The sequence below is a fragment of the Diachasma alloeum genome, unplaced genomic scaffold (assembly GCF_001412515.2).
Source record: "Diachasma alloeum isolate Michigan unplaced genomic scaffold, Dall2.0 Dall_scaffold_00382, whole genome shotgun sequence".
Taxonomy (NCBI): Eukaryota; Metazoa; Arthropoda; class Insecta; order Hymenoptera; family Braconidae; genus Diachasma; species Diachasma alloeum.
The window spans coordinates 512,832-533,310 of NW_021680521.1; the positions used below are offsets into that span (position 1 = coordinate 512,832).

General features: G+C 39.0%; 1 protein-coding gene across 2 annotated transcripts in view; it reads right to left on the reverse strand.

The window, feature by feature from the left end:
• Nucleotides 1–20,479, reverse strand: part of LOC107041858 (GPI transamidase component PIG-S) — a gene marked incomplete at its 5' end in the record, with an annotated part of 124,956 nt that overhangs the window by 102,832 nt on the left and 1,645 nt on the right.

The window sequence follows — 20,479 nt, forward strand, 5'->3', positions numbered from 1 at the left end:
TCTCTCTCTCTCTCTCTCTCTGGGATATATTGTAGAAAATGAATTTGGAATTTCCGTTTATTTTTAGTCGATTTTGATAAATGAAATAAATCATAAGGCAATTTTACGTAATTCTCATGTCTCAGGTTTAATTAATTTACCGATCTTGGGTTTGAGTATTTTGAATATTTCTTTGCATTGCGCGACACCTTTTCCTAAGACCGAGCGACCGATCCTACCCCGCTCTCCGAATTCCTCCGAGCTAGTCGAAATAATTCCGCAACCTCTCCCTTCCATTTTCCCTAGTTATCTTTAAGTCTAGTTTTCTTCTCGTTTGGTTCCCTTTGGCTGCGGTTCATTGATACCGCCGAATCAAAAATCAACTGGCGCCCGACATCAGTTCCTCAAAAGAGTAGCTGCCTTCTCGTTTTCCAGTTATGGCGTTTCTATCGTTTCTACGGTTTTCGAGAACTTCAGGGAACATTGAAGTGGAAGAGGCCGAAGGAGACACACGGCTACCGTTCAGTATGGGATTTTCTTCGGATTTAAGGTTTCGGATTCAATCCGTTCATTTTAGTCTACGTTGGGAAAAATCGCCGGCACCGTTTTTACATAACATTCTAAAAAATCAGAATGAGTTCTCACACCGGTTTATTCAAAAAAATTCTTTTCCGAGTTCTGCTTTTTGAATTTTTTTCCAATTTTTCCATTTCTTCCTTTTTTACTTCCAAATTTCAGAAATATTGGAACATTGAAGGAACTTTCAAAAACAGAACTAAGAAAAAACCCTTTTTTGAACGGAACGCAACGAGAACCCCTTCTGAGTTTTTTAAAATATGCTCCGTGAAAACGATCAGTAATAGAAAAAATCTATTACCATCAAGGTGGAGGAAAGAGCTACAATTCTTAGCAATTTTAAGTCAGTTCCAATGGAGTGAGCTAACCGAAACCATGCTTGATCGAAAGAACGGGGAATTTTCGTCGGAAATACATAATAAAGACTTTAAAAAAATTTACTTCTGCCGAAACGATGAATTTTGTCAAAAAATAAAAAAGCGGAAAAATTTATATAGTGAGCATTACAATACTGAAAAAACGGAATATATTTGTGTACATCTTTCCAATGATAACAAAACCATATGAGAAGCCTCGACAAAATCATAATTTCAATTTTCAAATCTAAAAAATCTTTCAAATTTCAAAAAAGTACAGTTTTAGCACAAATGTTGTAAACAACACGGAGTAAAATGGATTGACTTTCATACGTTCTTTACTATTATAGATATCCTTCAGCGACGTGGTAACATTCAAGCGTGATTGTTACCTTGACTATTAAAAACCAAGATTTTCATTCGGTTCTAGTCAATCTTCCACAAATTTGTTTACAATCAAACAGAAAATATACGATGAAGTAGGTATCTTTCAGCGTGAAAAATATTTTTATTTCTCTTTGTATACCTACTCGGCTCTCTAAACTCCGTAAAAGGAGTGCGAAGAACAAGGGTGAGCTACCAACCGAGCGCGTATCCGGATGGTGGAGAGGAGGGCGGCCAGTCGGAAGAAACAGATCCTACGAGGAATTGAGTCGAGACACTCAAAACCTTGAGTTAGCGGTAGTTATAGGTCGGATCAACTGGGAACCTGGGCGGAACGCCTAAAGCCCCGTTGCGGACCAGCTTCCCAAGCCAAGGTGTGAGTGGTGGCGATGTCGTCACGGTCAAGGTGTCCGGTCGACCGTTACAGGGCCGCCCGTACCGTGCTGAGGGCTGCATGGCGTGGGGGGTGCCACGTCGCTAATGGTCCCCTCAGCTACCGGGCGAGCTCTGAGTGTAATAGCCAAGCCCCAGGGTGACGCGGCGATGTCCAGGTGAGACCGCATAACCACCGTAATACTCGTGGGAACAAAAATGAATGAACCCAATCAAATCAAACAACAGAATACTTCTGGGGTGTCATCAAACCAGAAGAAACAAGAAACGGACTCTGGAATCTCGAAGACCAGAATCAAACTCAGCGGAGCCGCAAGGCGACGCCTTAAGAGAGGACGGAAGGCTCTCAGGGCGGATCGACCTTAAGACACTCCTGCTGAAATTAGTGGAGGAGGAAATAGTGATGCAGGGAATCCGGGTAAGAAACGTCCCACACCTGAACACAACACCCCAAGTCCACAAGCATTACGGCCTGAGAAGAAGCCCAAAACGGGCAAAGAAACATGCTCAGGCCGCGTCCAGTATGATCAGGTGGGCTCTTATTCCAGAGAACTATCCTGATCAAAAAATGACCCACGTGGAAATCAAGGGCCTGATGGGACTGTTAAAGTCCCAGATCCTCTGCTTGGCTGAGGGGACTAAGGCACCGATCTTTGAAGGGGTCTGGGAGAGGGACGGAGTAGCCATAGTGGGCTGCTCCGGTGAAGAGACGGGGATGTGGCTTAAACGCAAACGGGGAAATTTGTCCCTACGTGTGTTATCGCCGGAGGAGCTACCGAAGCGCTATCGGGTGGTGGTACACGTAGAGGACAAGGAGATGTCAGCTCATGAGGCGATTACGCTCATAAGCAGGCAGAACGGGGGAATTGAACCGAGGGACTGGGTCGTCGTCAGGCGCAGTGAGAGTAAGGGATCCACGAGTGCCCACTTTGCTGCCCTCGTCAGCGACAAAACGCTGCAGATGTTGAAGACCTGCAATTTGAGACCTCACTACGGGACGCAGGTGAGTCTCTTAATGGCTCACAGGCCGATTAAAATCATCCAGATTAACTTGCATCACAGTAAAAGTGGTTCAGCTGTTCTTAGCAGATCGCCAGCTTTGATGCATACAGCCATAGCACTCATCCAAGAACCATGGTTGGTGGGTGGCGCTATGAAAGGCCTGGGTGGTTGCGGAAAGTTAATTCATGCCGGTTCACAGGAAGAGAAGTTAAGAGCTTGCATCCTAGTCAAAGTCATGGAGGCTACTTTTCTACCACAATTGAGTGCAGGGGACTTGGCTGTAATGAGGCTGAAGTTCTTAACACAGGAAGGAGAAATATTGGAGTTCACAATGGGATCTACTTATTTCTCCTATGACTCGGCAGATCCACTACCGACACCGAAAGTGAAAAATTTGATAAACAAGATGAAGAGTAATGGGCTAGAATTTCTACTTGGTTGTGATACTAATTCCCACCATATAGGTTGCGGAAGCGATAATATTCATATCAATCAGTCATTCCAGCGTCAGACTTATCCGACTATTTATTGTTTGGATCGTTCAATGTCAATGACCATTTTACTCGATTCAAATGATTCAAATCTTCTGAAATCCAATGACTCCCCTTGACGTTCCTTAAAATCCCTTGAAGTCCTTTGAATTTCCCCGAAATCCCTTGAAATCATAAAAAGACTTCAGAAATCTTAGAAATTTTCAAATCTTGACATCTAGTGTACATTTTTTTCCGAGTGATTACCCCCTCGGGTTAATTGGAATTACCTTTTGACTGGATAGACATCTTTTCCTCCGCAATTCATGTAATTAAATTTGTTCTATGCTCGCTACAACCTTGTAACAAATTTGAACACGTTCGCAATGAATAACGCAGGCTATTGAATTATGCGTAGCGTGTGGATTTGACGGCTAAAGTCATCTAATTTTGTTTAAACTGATGCCGCGCGCGCATTAGCACTTGAAAAAAAAAATCAATTAAGGCCCGTCCAATCGCAGTACTGAGTATAAATACCACTGGTAAGAGTAGTTGTAGGAAATCACTCAACAAATGTATTTAATTTCCTTCCATATTCTGTTTTCCAGTTCAACATATATCAGACAAATCATTGATGATAAGTTTTAAAATATTAGAGAAGAATATGAGGTTGCGAAAGCTCGACGCCAACGCGAGGGGCGAAAACTTATACAATTCGATCATGGAAAATGATCTCCTACTTCTAACTAGAGGCAATGAACCCACCTTCATGGACTGCAGAAGACAAGAAGTGTTGGACTTAACGATCTGCACGACAGGTGTGGCGAACTATGTGCAAAACTGGAGAAACTTCCTGTTGAATTACATATACCAGGCTACCAATATTGTGGTCCCGGGACAAAATTACAAAAACGATTGAAGAGGGGTGATCCTGGCATAAATCCACTTGACGCAGTCTGTAAAGAGCACGATATAGCCTACTCGAAAAATCGAGATAACCTAGCTGCACGACACGAAGCGGATAAAATTCTTACGGAGAGAGCCTGGAAACGAGTTTTATCAAAGGACTCAAGTTTGGCCGAAAAAGCTGCTGCTTGGGGTGTAGTTTATACCACGAAAGCAAAAACCTCCCTCGGAATGGGTATGAAAAAAAAATCGCGGCAAAGGCATTGTGAAGAGAAAGACGAGAAAAAGAAAACATGGTGGTGTTATGAAGAAGAAGAAGAAAGTTTCCCTGAGACAAATCATTCAAGCTGCTAAGACTTCTATGCATCCGGGAACTAACGCTATCAAATCGGCTCTCAAAGGGGCACGTGAAGCAGTGAAAGTAATGGGTGGCCGAAAGCGAGTGCAATCACCTCGTATTCTACCTGTACCCGCCAAAATTGGGGGTGTAGTGCCTATCTTGATACCTCTTTTTGCCGGTTTGAGTACCACTAGAGCACTGGCTGGTGGCGCTGCAGGCATTGCGAAAGCCATTAATGATGCTAATGCGGCTAAAAAAGCGTTACAAGAAAGTATGAGACATAATCAAACAATGGAAGCTATTGCATTGGGCAAGAGCTGATACTTGAAACCTTATAAAAAAGGTTTGGAACTTCATTTAAAAAACGCATAAAGCTACTACACCATGCCCTCACCGATGTTGATTTGTTAAAATACGCCAAAGCCATGAAAATTCCGCACTTTCATGGGGTTTATATGAGGAACGAAATGCCCAAGACTGGTCCACATAAGTACGAATCAGCCATCGTCAATCTCGATGATAAAGATGGACCTGGTACGCATTGGGTTGCATACAAAAAGCGAAAAAATGAAATTCTCTATTTCGACAACTTTGGTAATCTTCAACGACCCCAAGATTTGATGAATTATTTCGGTGTTGGTAGCATTGTAAAGTATAATCATGAACGATATCAAGAGTATGACACAGTGGTGTGTGGACATTTATGTCTAAAAGTCTCAATGGAGAACTGATATAAAATCTGAACACATTGCTTTATAAACATCAGTTGAATGTTAACAACGATGAGTGAATCTTTCACCTTGACACTATCAGGCACTTCCTCAGTGCTGGAGGCTCATTATTTTCCTCCTATTGAATTATCACCTTCGAAGAGTTATACTCTGGTACTCGATGAACTATTAACTTTCAATTCTATCCCGAACATAGACATTGAAAACAATAAATTCTATGTTGGTGACAAAGTCATTGAGACTCCTATAGGAAGTTATGAAATTGAAGAAAATTATTTGGTGGAGAAACTGGCTGAATATGGCATATCGATTAGCCTCAAGCCTAACAATAATACTTTGAAAAGTATCATCAAGTGTAGCCATCCAATAAATTTTGAAAAAGGAAATTCTATTGGTCGTTTACTGGGCTGTACAACAAGAATTCTTATACCTCATGTCACTCATGAATCCGATTTGCCAGTGAAAATTCTCAAGGTCAACTCACTGCGAGTTGAATGCAACGTCACCACTGGAGCATATATCAATGAACAGAGAGTACACACTATACATGAATTTTTCCCAACGGTCCCACCAGGATATAAGATCATTGGAGTACCATCAAACATCATTTATCTTCCAATCGCCGTACAAGCAATAGATCATCTCCAACTGAAAATTGTCGATCAAGAAGGTCAACTGGTGAATTTCAGAGGAGAAGTTATAACAATAAGACTACACATAAAAACATAATATGCGAAAAACATAAAGCGAATCATCATTTCCAATTCGAAACAGTCATCGAAAATCTCTCAAGGTGTTAACACCACAGAATATCGAATTCCTAAAGAGTTTAGGTCTCAAACTGCGAAAAAGAAGAAGACAGTGAGAAGAAAAATACGTAAATTCTTTTGTTTTTGCATCATCAACTATAATAAACCATGGAAGAAATTCTGAAAATCGAAAAACCCATCATTTTTTATGAAGCTATTGCACATGATGAAATTCATGCGCATCAGCTATTTGCGTCAGCGACTTTCAACAACAATGATGAAATTCGCATCGCTGTTCAACATCAAGATTTATGCTTGCTGCCGAGTAAGAGTTCACTGCATGTACATGAACGTTTAACTAAACCTGATGGACAAGCTGTTAATCACACGAGATTAGTGAATTGTGCTATCCTTCATTTGTTCGAGGAGATACGTTATGAACTCAATGCTATTGAGATTGATAAAAATAAGAACGTTGGCATCACAACACTTATGAAGAATTTTATATCACAAACTCCCAGTCAAGCTGTTCTAATGGAAAATGCTGGTTGGATACTCAAAGATGATGAATCCACAATCATTGATGATAATGGCCATTTTGATATTTCCATTCCATTGAGTATGCTATTGGGGTTCGCTGAGGGCTATGGACGAATCATCGTAAACGCTAAGCATGAGTTAATCCTCACAAGAGAAAATACTGACGTGAATGCACTTATCCAATCACCAGCAGTGGGAGCTGTAGCTGAGGCATTCAAACTTTCTCTCGAAAGGATTGAGTGGATGATTCCCTATATCAAAGTAGCCGATTCTAGGAAAATTAATTTGTTGAATTACATCTCTAAGGATGCACCTATTCCAATCAGTTTCCGAGCTTGGGAATCATATGAGTACCCACTTTTACCAGCTACCTCTAAACATGTCTGGGTGGTGAAATGTTCAACACAACTGGAGAAACCTCGATATGTCATCGTGGGCTTTCAAACTAATCGCAAAAATCAAGCTAATAAGAATGCTAGCCGTTTTGATCATTGCAATATTCGTGATTTTAAGCTCTTCCTCAATTCATAAAGTTACCCCTATGGTAATATGAATCTTGATATCTCTCATAATCAATACGCATTACTTTATGATATGTACACTAATTTCGAAAATTCTTACTATGATAAAGAGGCTGAGCCATTTTTGAGTAGAGCTGATTTTCTTACATTTGCTCCCCTCATTGTTATTAATTGTTCAAAACAGAATGAATATCTCAAATCTGAACCAGTAGATATTCGCCTTGAGTTCGAATCAGCTAATAATTTTCCCGGACAAACTGCAGCCTATTGTTTAATTTTGCATGATCGTATAATTGAATACAATCCAATTAGTGGAGGATTGAAAAAATTGATTTAGACATGTGAAATAACTATTGACATCAACTTGTTTATTGCATCATATAAGAATTATCAATAAAAAACAAAAACAATATTTCTGTGTATGATTATTTATACAATATGTGTATGATTATTTATAGAGAACCACGAAAATCGTTTTCTTGTTTCTTAAACTTTTTCCATCGGCGGAGTTGATGCAGCTGGTGGCTTTGTCTATTCTTTACTCGCCTGTACTTATCACGAGACTGCTTCTCGTTAGAAGACAGTTTATCGCTGTCTTTGATATCCGATGAAGCATTGGTTCGTTTTCGTCTTGTTTAAAGTAATTGATTTCCATTCTTTCTCCAACTCCCAATTGTCTTCGACGTTGAATAAGTTGAAAGTTTCCTTGTAAATCGAGGAAACCTTGGCGGAAGTCCCACGCCGTTTGTGGTGGATTCTCACCATAATGTCTGATAACAACTTCATCGTAGTTAACCAAAAATGGTGAAAGTGAACACAGAAATTTCACTTCGTCTGGACTCAACTGATCCATGATGAAGACTACCAGCTTTCGATGAAAAATACTTTATATAAACAGGTAGAGAAGATTCGAGAATACATTGGGAAGTTTTTACGCACTTCAGTTACATGTTACGATCTATGACGCAATTTTCTAAAGAATTGAAAGAAATTTCGAGAATGATTATGCCCATCTTTGGTGTCATCATCAGTTTCAAGTTGTTTAGATCTAAGAAAAATCTCATCCGCCATCTTGATCTTCTCGTGATGTTGTAACGCCCGAAAAAGGTGATAGTCAGAAGGCACAAGGTCTGGAGAATAGGCCGCACGTGGAAGAATTTCCCAGCCCAACGTGGAGATAACTTTCATGGTTTCTTTTGCTGTATGCAGCAAAATTACTTGCCTCGTACCACTACCAGTAAAAGGTCTCTTTTCCGCAATAGCATCACTCAATTTCACCAGTTGGCCCTGATAATGCTTAGCAGTGATGGTTTTCCCCCTGTTCGATTATCTCATAATAGATTAAACCTTTGGATTCCCACCAAATACACAACAACATTTTTTGTTCCCGTGAATGTTCGATTTTGCAGTACTCGTTGACGGCTCTCCCGGATAAGCCCACAACTTTCGCCTCTTAGGATTGTCATAAAATATCCACTTTTCATCCCGAGTCATAATTTTATGTAAAAAGTCTTTTTGTTTGAATCTGGTCAGTAGGCACAGGGAAATTTCACGGCGTCGATTTTTGTTTTCTGAGGTGAGATGATGGGCCACCCAACGACCTTCGTTTTGTATCCTCCCAATTCTGTTTAAAAGCCTCGAAATAGCTGATTGAGTCACTCCGAGAGTATCAGCTAGCTCCTGTTGTGTTTGACAGGGATTTTCATTGAGTGGGTTGTCCAACTCCTCGTCCTCAACTTTTTTTTATTGCCCAGTTCGTTCTTCATCCTGGAGATCAAAATTCCCATCCCGAAATTTTTTAAACCACTTTATGCATTCGAATGGAAGCTTTGTAATCGTCTGATTTTCACATTCTCTAAATTTCATTGGAAATGCTGTAGAATGGTCGGAAACGTAAAAATACGAAGTTTGGCGACCATGTCTGTATGTGGATATCTCCACCGCCACCTTCCCGATGGTCAATTTTTAGAAAATTAAGTAATTAAGTAGCTAAAGTAATTCTGAAAAATTTGAAATTTTGTCAGACTGGAAATATGCGCGCGCTATCGCGCGCACTTATCTATTCGTTGTGAACATGAAGAAATCGAATTTATTAAACTTCATATAGTTATCACGTCATAACGACGTACAGAAATTATTATTAATTCCAACTTTTGGAAATGATAATAATTTCAAAAATTAAAAAAATATCATATTTGAATACCAATGGAATCATATGATTCCAATGGTATTTTAAATCGATCGTCTTACATCCGGTAAGACGATGGAAAAAATTTTAATTTGAGAATGATCACGTGATCATTCTCGTGATTCATACCATACGGGTGGTATGAACGCGCGTTGCCGACGGCCTTATCACCCTGGTTTCGGGTTGCTGTTGCGAGGCAGTCCACCTCGTAATAGTCCCACCATTGTCCAATGCTTCCCTCCCTCACCTCACTTCTTACACTTACTCCCTCTTCCCCGCGCCCCTTGCGCCGAGAAACGTTTCACGCGCGCTTGTTCCCCTATTCCCTCTTCTCCGCGCCCCTCTTACCAAGGAACGTGACCACGTTGGCTACGCCAATTTTTCCCCTCCGCTAATAAGACGCGTGTCTCCTCCGCCAACCTACCCCCTCTCTCTAAAGAGTGCACTCAGCACTCATTCACACCTTATTCCCCACCCCCATACAATTAAAAATTCGTGTATGCATTTACATACACGAATTAATAATCGACGACGCAAAAAGGGCATCGCCCATGCAATCAGTCAGTCAATCAGTCGTGTTATGATTATGTTCCGGAAAAGAACAACTCCAAAATCTAGTGAGATCAAAAAGACAAAGTGGGAAAATCAAAAAGGAATAATTAGTTACAATAGAAGAGAAAGGTGAAATCCAAATTTTCCATGGTTTATTCTCGCGAGTGATACCCAAATTTTCCATGTTTAAATTTTGTGATTGATTTCAATTTTTCATATTCTATTTTCGGAAAAAAAACGAATTTTTGACATTTGAAATTCTTGTGATTGAATTCAATTTTTCCTATTTTATTTCGGGAATAAATTGCAAATTCTTCGCACGTAATTTCTGTCAATTAAATTAAAAATTTTGTGTTTTATTTTCGCGAGTAAATCCGAATTTTCATACTCAATTTAAATCCAATGTTTGGCATTTAATACTCATTGAATAATTGAAAATTTCCGTGTTTAATTTCGGGGACGAATTGCGAAATTCTTGCATTAAAATTTTGTAAAATAAAATTCCATTTCTCGAATTTTATTTCTGGAATATTTTCCAAATTTTCCGCAATTAAAATTTAGTTAATTAATTAAAATTTTCCGTGTTTAATTCCAAGAATAATTCCGAAATGTATATTTATTTCTTGTAAAATAAATTAAGATTCTTGTATTTTATTTCCGGGAATAAATTTCGAAATTTTCCACATTTAATTTTCCATGATTAATTCACAATTTTCATGTTCTAATTTCGGAAATAAATTCTAAATTTTCCGCATTTAGTTTCATAAATTATCCGATTTCTCGTGTTTAAAATTTGGGAATTTATATTTCAAATATAAATTCCCAAATTTTAAACACGATTTCCATGTCAACTCAGCCACACCGGATTTTTTTTTGTCTGGGAAAAATCATTGAGTAGGTGCATTTTGAACTACTACATATTGTCAGGATATTTTCCCGGGTTGTTCACCCAGGAAAAATCCCAACTACTTTTTAACCGTCTCTATCGCTCAATATTCGGGCGCCAGCCGAACCTTCACGGGAGGTTCGACGAAAACCGGCCTCTGAGGCAAACTCGTCCACTCAGAGGACTTTTCGGCTGGACAATTAGCATCAGCGTGATACGGTAGAGTGGGCGAGGTCCACCAGGGGTACAACCGTCACATGCCCACGGCCTTTGCAAGCCGAGGATTATGCCTCGNCCGAGAGAAATAGAATTAGAAGAAATGTTGGATGATTTGAAACAGAAATTCAAAGATCTGAAAAACTACAGTGAGCACCTGCAAATCTTGACGGTTTATCCACAGTCGTGGATTGTGCGGACAATTGCTTCTGAATTTGGAACTACCAGATACATGGCGTCAAGAGCGAAAAGATTGAGAAAAATTAAAGGAGTGTTTGCTTCACCAATTGCGAAAGCAGGTCATTCACTACCCAGCACAACCGTCGAGAAGATACACAATTTTTACCTAGAGCACAGTCGCGTCATGCCAGGAATGAAAGATAAAATATCCATCAAGATCAATGCAGAGAAGAAAGTAGAGCAAAAGCGGATGATACTCGAAAACCTAAAAGTCCTTCATCGGAAGCACAAACANTGTTCCAAGATAACTCAGATTTACGCGTGGGGGATGCAGGGGCATCCCCCTATATTCGCCGTCAAAGTTATGCACCAGGCTACGTGGAGTAAAACTCCTTNTACATCTTCAGCGTTCGGAAACTCCACCCGATACATCAGTGCTCCAAGCCGAAACATGTGACCCAAGTCTGGATGTGATAAACAGTTCTCTGCGATCAGGTCGATCTTTCCATCTTGATGATTCCGACATATCAATCGACGACGAACCAGACGATGAAGCTGAATTCAACAATTCTTCCATGGATTATGATTCGGAAGATGACCAAAGTGACATTGGTCCATCTTCATCTAAGCAGTATCGATCTCCGAGAGAAATAGAATTAGAAGAAATGTTGGATGATTTGAAACAGAAATTCAAAGATCTGAAAAACTACAGTGAGCACCTGCAAATCTTGACGGTTTATCCACAGTCGTGGATTGTGCGGACAATTGCTTCTGAATTTGGAACTACCAGATACATGGCGTCAAGAGCGAAAAGATTGAGAAAAATTAAAGGAGTGTTTGCTTCACCAATTGCGAAAGCAGGTCATTCACTACCCAGCACAACCGTCGAGAAGATACACAATTTTTACCTAGAGCACAGTCGCGTCATGCCAGGAATGAAAGATAAAATATCCATCAAGATCAATGCAGAGAAGAAAGTAGAGCAAAAGCGGATGATACTCGAAAACCTAAAAGTCCTTCATCGGAAGCACAAACATGCGAATGAAGATGCTAAGGTCGGTTTCAGTAAGTTTGCCGAGCTGAGACCTAAACAATGTGTAGTGGGGCGGGAGCAAATGACACTCACGTGGTATGTGTTTGTACGTATCATTAAAATTGTAAATTGATGCTAGAGGCAATTAATATTGCGACTCTAACTCAAGATTCCCCCTGTCCACTCAGAGATTACGAAGATTGTCTAGCAAAATTGATGTGTACAAATCCAACCCCGGCCTCTCATCTGGATGAATGTAACGATTGTCCTGGAGTGAAATCACTATCATGTGAACTGAAGAAACTTCTCTCTGATTCTGTCGTGGAAATGGTCGAATTTCGCGGGTGGCAAAGTACTGACAGGTGTATCTTGCAGACACAGACCCTCCCGATGGATGAATTCATTGATCTTCTAATGGAACGATTGATAGTTTGAAGCCACATTACGTCATCGCTAAAGAACAATCGGCNTAACAATTTCAGAGTTCACATCTCTTTTTAAGGGGATTTCAACCCATAACGAGAAAATCTCGTTACAATATAGACAGTGATCATGCAAAATTTCATTGCCGTGCCACTTTTTGTTTCTGAGATAATCATTATGAAACTTGAAATTTTCAAANCTCATCTGGATGAATGTAACGATTGTCCTGGAGTGAAATCACTATCATGTGAACTGAAGAAACTTCTCTCTGATTCTGTCGTGGAAATGGTCGAATTTCGCGGGTGGCAAAGTACTGACAGGTGTATCTTGCAGACACAGACCCTCCCGATGGATGAATTCATTGATCTTCTAATGGAACGATTGATAGTTTGAAGCCACATTACGTCATCGCTAAAGAACAATCGGCTTTTGTCAAACAGCGAAAAGAGAATTTGGATANCGGAGCATCCGATTTTAATGAATAAAAAAAAAATTTTCGTTTTTTCTCGTACTTCAAGATAAAAAATACTTCAGAGCCATCAAGTAGCTCCTAGCCCGGTTTTTTGAGAATTTTTCGCGTTTTCATTTTTTTTTCACNTTGAAGCCACATTACGTCATCGCTAAAGAACAATCGGCTTTTGTCAAACAGCGAAAAGAGAATTTGGATAATGGAAAAGTACTAGTGCATTGTGATTTTTCGGAAAATTACGCTTTTGTGGCTGACGATGCTGCTCAATCCTTCCACTACAATAATGACCAGTGTACAGTTCACCCCGCTGTTTACTACTATCCCAAAAAAAATGAAATCCAACATCGAAGTTTAGTCGTTTTGTCGGACAGTACGACTCNCAGATAGAAGCAATGCACCGGAAAAAAATTTTTTTTTTCGAAATTTTTGGGTTTTTCAGTTTTTAGGGGAGCTCCATCGGTTTTTTTTAAAGAAATGCGTCTGTCAACCATTATTCTCCGTTCATATATGATGACATAAGACTAAATCATCATGTAACGAAGAAAGAGTGCGCCGAAAAAAAAATTTCTCGTCCAAATTTTTACTGGAAGGGTAGATAGTTGAATTGAACATTATCATCATCGGAAGTTTGCTAAATTACGATCAAACAAATGAGAGGAAGAAACAAACCGAATCAATTAATTGATTTATCATCATCAGTCGGTTCCAAGGCTTTAATTCTAGAAAAAAACCTCAATTTCTCGATTGATTTTTTATCACCATACGATTCTGTGTGGATGAACTACCGAGCTCCTATCTTATTCTATTCTTGCAACGAGGTAAGGAATTTTCACTTGATTATATAGAAATGATCTTTATTCTCGGAATTGATATCTTCGGATTTCATAGAATGCCGCGGAGTGATAGATGTGCGAATCCAATGCGGGCTCCTGGTGAGAAGGGACACCTCGGTTATAATTTACGTCCGATTTCCTTGACACTACACGAGAAATTTCCTTTTTTACCATTATCTGCGAAAATCTGTCGTCAATGCTGAACGAGAGCTCCAACTTATGTCATTCCTCCATCTGTCCCCACGGTTAAACTTAATGCTATACATCTTCAGCGTTCGGAAACTCCACCCGATACATCAGTGCTCCAAGCCGAAACATGTGACCCAAGTCTGGATGTGATAAACAGTTCTCTGCGATCAGGTCGATCTTTCCATCTTGATGATTCCGACATATCAATCGACGACGAACCAGACGATGAAGCTGAATTCAACAATTCTTCCATGGATTATGATTCGGAAGATGACCAAAGTGACATTGGTCCATCTTCATCTAAGCAGTATCGATCTCCGAGAGAAATAGAATTAGAAGAAATGTTGGATGATTTGAAACAGAAATTCAAAGATCTGAAAAACTACAGTGAGCACCTGCAAATCTTNCTGTTTACTACTATCCCAAAAAAAATGAAATCCAACATCGAAGTTTAGTCGTTTTGTCGGACAGTACGACTCACGATACTGCCGCTGTTTATTTGATACAGAAGATTTTAATACAGCATGTGAAAGACAACTGTGAAAGCGTGGAGAAAATTATCTATGTCACCGATGGAGCTGCACAACATTACAAGAATCGTTTTCAGATCACGAATCTCTTGCATCACAAGACTGATTTTGGCATAGATGGGGAAGCCCATTTTCATGCAACCGCGCACGGTAAAGGAGCTTGTGACGAAGTAGGAGCTATCTTTAAGAGAGAAGCGAGACGTAAGAGCTTGCAAATCGTTTATGGTGAACGAATCCTCATGCCAGATACTTTGTTTCGATGGTCAAAAGAGAATTTTTAAGGAATTGATGTTTTTTTTTCACCAAGGCAGAACACGAGAATATCAAAACTGAGTTGAAACAGAGATTTGATAGTGTCAAAGCTATTCCAGCCATTCAAAAACACCATTGTTTTATTCCGATACCGGGAGAGCAATTGTTAATTAAACGATATTCGGCTTCGGCTAACGAGGAGGTTTTCCCAAAGCAAAAACAAACAACAACAAAACGAAAAACCCGCAGAAGACAGTAATCGTGATGTAAATAATTCATCAGTGCATGTTGGAACTTGTCGTCGAAGAGAGTGGAGAATTTCTCCGTATTATAAAAATGTAAAAATGTGAAAATATAAAATGTTGTCGTTATAGAAGAATAAAAATTGTTTTTTTCCCACACTTTTTCGTTAGTGGAAAGCACAGAGTGTTGTTGAGAAAAGATTTATAGTCGTATCAATAGTCTATTCTATCCAGCAGAACAGAAAATGTCTATTGACAAACCCCTTTTTCAGTAACAACAATGCAACTCTCCTAAACGGCAGACAAACGTAAAAATTTCGAAGAAAAATTTTTTTCGGAGCATTCTTTCTCTCTTACATGATGGCGTACTCTTTTGCCATCATATATGAACAAGGAATAATAGTTGACAGACTGATGTCTTTGAAAAAAATCGATGGATCTCCCCTAAAAACTGAAAAACCCAAAAATTTCGAAAAAAAATAATTTCCGGTGCATTACTTCGCTCTTCCATTATGGCGTATTTTTTTTATATCATATAAGGACATCCTCTATCATAAAAAAAATATTTCGATCGAATATCGAGCGGCCCTAGAGTGAAAAAAAAATGAAAACCCGAAAAATTCTCGAAAAACCGGTGTAGGAGCTTCTGACGGCTCTGAAGTATTTTTTATCCTGAAGTACGAGAAAAAACAAAAATTTCCTTTTTTTATTTATCAAAATCGGATGCTCCATTCAGAAGTAATGATTTTTTGAAAATTTCAAGTTTCGTAATGATTATCTCANTCTATCATAAAAAAAATATTTCGATCGAATATCGAGCGGCCCTAGAGTGAAAAAAAAATGAAAACGCGAAAAATTGAGCTTTTTGATGGCTCTGAAGTATTTTTTATCTTGAAGTACGAGAAACAACGAAAATTTTCTTTTTTATTTATCAAAATCGGATGCTCCATACAGAAGTAATGATTTTTTGAAAATTTCAAGTTTCGTAATGATTATCTCAGAAACAAAAAGTGGCAGGGCAATGAAATTTTGCATGATCACTGGCTATATGTAGTAGTTCAAAATGCACCTACTCAATGACTTTTTCCAGACAAAAAAAAATCCGGTGTGGCTGAGTTGACATGGAATGTCCCATATGTCTATAAAAACCGTTTCCAATAGATCCAAAAAAGTGAAACCCGTCCAACAATTATGTCGCTGGGTGCATCAATTTAATAAAGGAGGAACTTATATGGAGAAGTTGAAGCGTATATCAGAGTATACATTGAAAAATATGAAGACTGCTATTGATGCGGGGTGAATTGCTCATGATACAGACCTACGAAGATGGGCTCTGCAAGCCCAGAAAGATACTGGAAATGAGAATATTCGTTTCAAGTCCTCCCCGTGGTGGCTGCATTACTTCAAAGAGCTCATCGTATTACATCTCGCAAGATTACTAAATTCGTGACGCGTAAAACAATGGAAAATTAAGAAGATTTACAAAAAACAGCGGATGAATTCGTGCAAAAAATCAAACCATATTTTGAAATATATGGCTCGCGAAACATATATAATTCTGATCAAAGTGGTTCTCAATTGGAAACGCATTCGGGACGAACTTTGGCGGACAAGGGGTCTAAAGAAGTCTCGTGCATTGTACAATCTATAACATCAACGACACACAGTTATACGATACAACCCACGATATCTGCTGATGGAAAATTATTGTCACCTCTTTTCATTGTTTACAAGAGATTGTTTAGAGAATCTATTCAGACCTTCAAATGTTTATGTAACGGATTCAAAATCGGGAAAACGGACTCTGGTAAGATGATATTTTTAATGTATAACAAGATGTGACAAGTTATTTACATTAATTGAAATGTTAATCATATTTCAAACATTCCAGAGCACTTCAAAATTTGGTTGGAAGAAGTATTCTNAGATTGTTTAGAGAATCTATTCAGACCTTCAAATGTTTATGTAACGGATTCAAAATCGGGAAAACGGACTCTGGTAAGATGATATTTTTAATGTATAACAAGATGTGACAAGTTATTTACATTAATTGAAATGTTAATCATATTTCAAACATTCCAGAGCACTTCAAAATTTGGTTGGAAGAAGTATTCTTTCCACACGTGGGACTAAAAAGTCTACTGTTGATCGATTCATGGAGTGGACATTGCTCTCGAGTGGTAGAAGAGGCGACTCCTCGAAATAAAGAATTATTAACTATGCTGATTCCGAAAGGGACNACCAAAGTAAATTGCAAATAACTTGGATACAGTAAAATGTAAATAATTGTTCTTTTTTTTATTCTACAAGGAACATTCGGCAAATTACAATACCATTCCTTCCAAGTGTCCGCCATCACTTGTACTACAGAACTCTATCCTGCGTTCAAACCTGGTATAGATGCGCTGTATTGTGTTTTTATCAACAGCTCGGATAGCATCCCTAATTGCGTCTTGCAACTCGCCCACCGTCGTCGGATGCTTCTCATAGTACTTGTCCTTGAGAAAATCCTACAGGCAAAAATCGTAGGGATTCAAGTCCGGACTGTAAGGCGGCCATTCCATGCCCCCATGGGCATACTTAGAGTAACCTAAGCCTAACACACGAGTACCGTAAACGGAAAAAAGTATTTCGAATACTCCAGCAGTCCTATGTGGGGCGGCACCATCTTGCATGAAGTAGAAATTCTTGACTAACTGATTTTTTCGTGCCCGAGGAAAGAAGTTCGTCTTCAAGAACTCACGGTAAATATCAGCACTGATTGTCGGACTCTCAATAAATTCAAGGAAAATACCTTTTATTGCAATTGCCGCCCATGCAGTGACTTTTTTCGGGTGTGAGGATTTGGTTTCAATAACGTGAGGTGACTCAGTCCCCCAAAAGCGAAAATTTTGTTTATTTACTAAGCCACCTAAGTAGAAATGTGCTTCGTCCGAGAAGATATTCTGTGCCTTCAGTTCTTTTCATTCAAAAAAATGTGAAGTTCTTGACAAAATTGCACACGGCGAGCCATCGCCTCCTCACTTAAAAATTGATGTACAGAAATTTTGTGGGGATGGAAGTTGAAAAACACTTTCAAGATGCGGTGAAGTGAAGTTTTTGAGATTTTCAAGATTTGAGAAGCCTTTTGAAGAGTATCATTTGGATATATTGTGAAATGTTCTTCAGTTGTGCGGACAACTTCATCCGTGTTTACAGTACGTGAAGGACCAGGATGCTCATGCCTTCTATCGTCTAGTGTACCGAACTGATCGAATTTCTTAATTATCCTGAAAATACCTATAATTGGTCGAAAAATGCGTCAATTTTCAACAAAAGAAGAAAACAAACTTTTTTGGTTAGTTAGTTTATTCACTTTATTTACCGTTTGAGACTCGAATCAGACACTCCAGTGTGTGTGCCATACTTAGAATGAAATGCTCTTATAGCTGCAGTAGCTGAATCTCCTTTTCGGTAATATGATTTAATGAGGAATGATTTTTGTTCGATGGTTAAATTTTCCATTTTAGTGCTGCAATTCCCGAGCGACTGAAGCATGAATTAAATTTGTGGAGAGTCTCCACTTCAACCATATATTAGACTTTAGATCGCACTGCCACCTTGCGGTATTCTACGCAATTTACTTTGGTCACATGCTATGGGACACCCTGTAGAAGAGGCAACTCCTCGAAATAAAGAATTATTAACTATGCTGATTCCGAAAGGGACGACCGGGAAAATTCANAGTAACCTAAGCCTAACACACGAGTACCGTAAACGGAAAAAAGTATTTCGAATACTCCAGCAGTCCTATGTGGGGCGGCACCATCTTGCATGAAGTAGAAATTCTTGACTAACTGATTTTTTCGTGCCCGAGGAAAGAAGTTCGTCTTCAAGAACTCACGGTAAATATCAGCACTGATTGTCGGACTCTCAATAAATTCAAGGAAAATACCTTTTATTGCAATTGCCGCCCATGCAGTGACTTTTTTCGGGTGTGAGGATTTGGTTTCAATAACGTGAGGTGACTCAGTCCCCCAAAAGCGAAAATTTTGTTTATTTACTAAGCCACCTAAGTAGAAATGTGCTTCGTCCGAGAAGATATTCTGTGCCTTCAGTTCTTTTCATTCAAAAAAATGTGAAGTTCTTGACAAAATTGCACACGGCGAGCCATCGCCTCCTCACTTAAAAATTGATGTACAGAAATTTTGTGGGGATGGAAGTTGAAAAACACTTTCAAGATGCGGTGAAGTGAAGTTTTTGAGATTTTCAAGATTTGAGAAGCCTTTTGAAGAGTATCATTTGGATATATTGTGAAATGTTCTTCAGTTGTGCGGACAACTTCATCCGTGTTTACAGTACGTGAAGGACCAGGATGCTCATGCCTTCTATCGTCTAGTGTACCGAACTGATCGAATTTCTTAATTATCCTGAAAATACCTATAATTGGTCGAAAAATGCGTCAATTTTCAACAAAAGAAGAAAACAAACTTTTTTGGTTAGTTAGTTTATTCACTTTATTTACCGTTTGAGACTCGAATCAGACACTCCAGTGTGTGTGCCATACTTAGAATGAAATGCTCTTATAGCTGCAGTAGCTGAATCTCCTTTTCGGTAATATGATTTAATGAGGAATGATTTTTGTTCGATGGTTAAATTTTCCATTTTAGTGCTGCAATTCCCGAGCGACTGAAGCATGAATTAAATTTGTGGAGAGTCTCCACTTCAACCATATATTAGACTTTAGATCGCACTGCCACCTTGCGGTATTCTACGCAATTTACTTTGGTCACATGCTATGGGACACCCTGTAGAAGAGGCAACTCCTCGAAATAAAGAATTATTAACTATGCTGATTCCGAAAGGGACGACCGGGAAAATTCAACCTCTTGATGTATACGGTTTCAGAATTTGCAAAAATTATGTCCGTCATTTTTTACATACGGTCGTTCTCTTGAATCATGACATCAATTTACATGCACGAAATGATGTAATAAAATTGCAATCTCTAGTTCATAATCAATTATCGTCACCAAGGTTTAAAAATCTATTTCGTTCTGCTTGGTTCCAAATTGGCTACATTGCTAAAAAAAACAAGAGGAATTTGATAATCCTGTTGATTTTGCATTTGGACAATCTTCTAATCCACAATGTGATGTTGATGGTTGTTCTAATGTTGCAGTAGTTAGATGCTCGTGGTGCAGAAAGTCTCTCTGCCTGCACCATTTTTTTGATGAATATCATTTCTGTACCGATTATAATCCATAATAAAATATATATATGGACAACCACAGGAAAATGCCAAAGAAGTAAAGGCTCGATTGAGATGGATGGAATGAGTTTCTACAACAAATACTAAATCCCTTGGACAACTCACAGTTCTCCCAGAAATTATTTCTTCTACCCCAGAAAATTTGAGTTCCAAGGAAAATAAAAAAAAAGGTATTCCGCATTTTTCCATGGTCTTCCCAATGCAATCATTTTCATGAAATCCTGACCTATAATTTTTTTAAAAATATTTTCACAGGGGTAGTTTACCCCCCCCCCCCCCCCCCCCCCC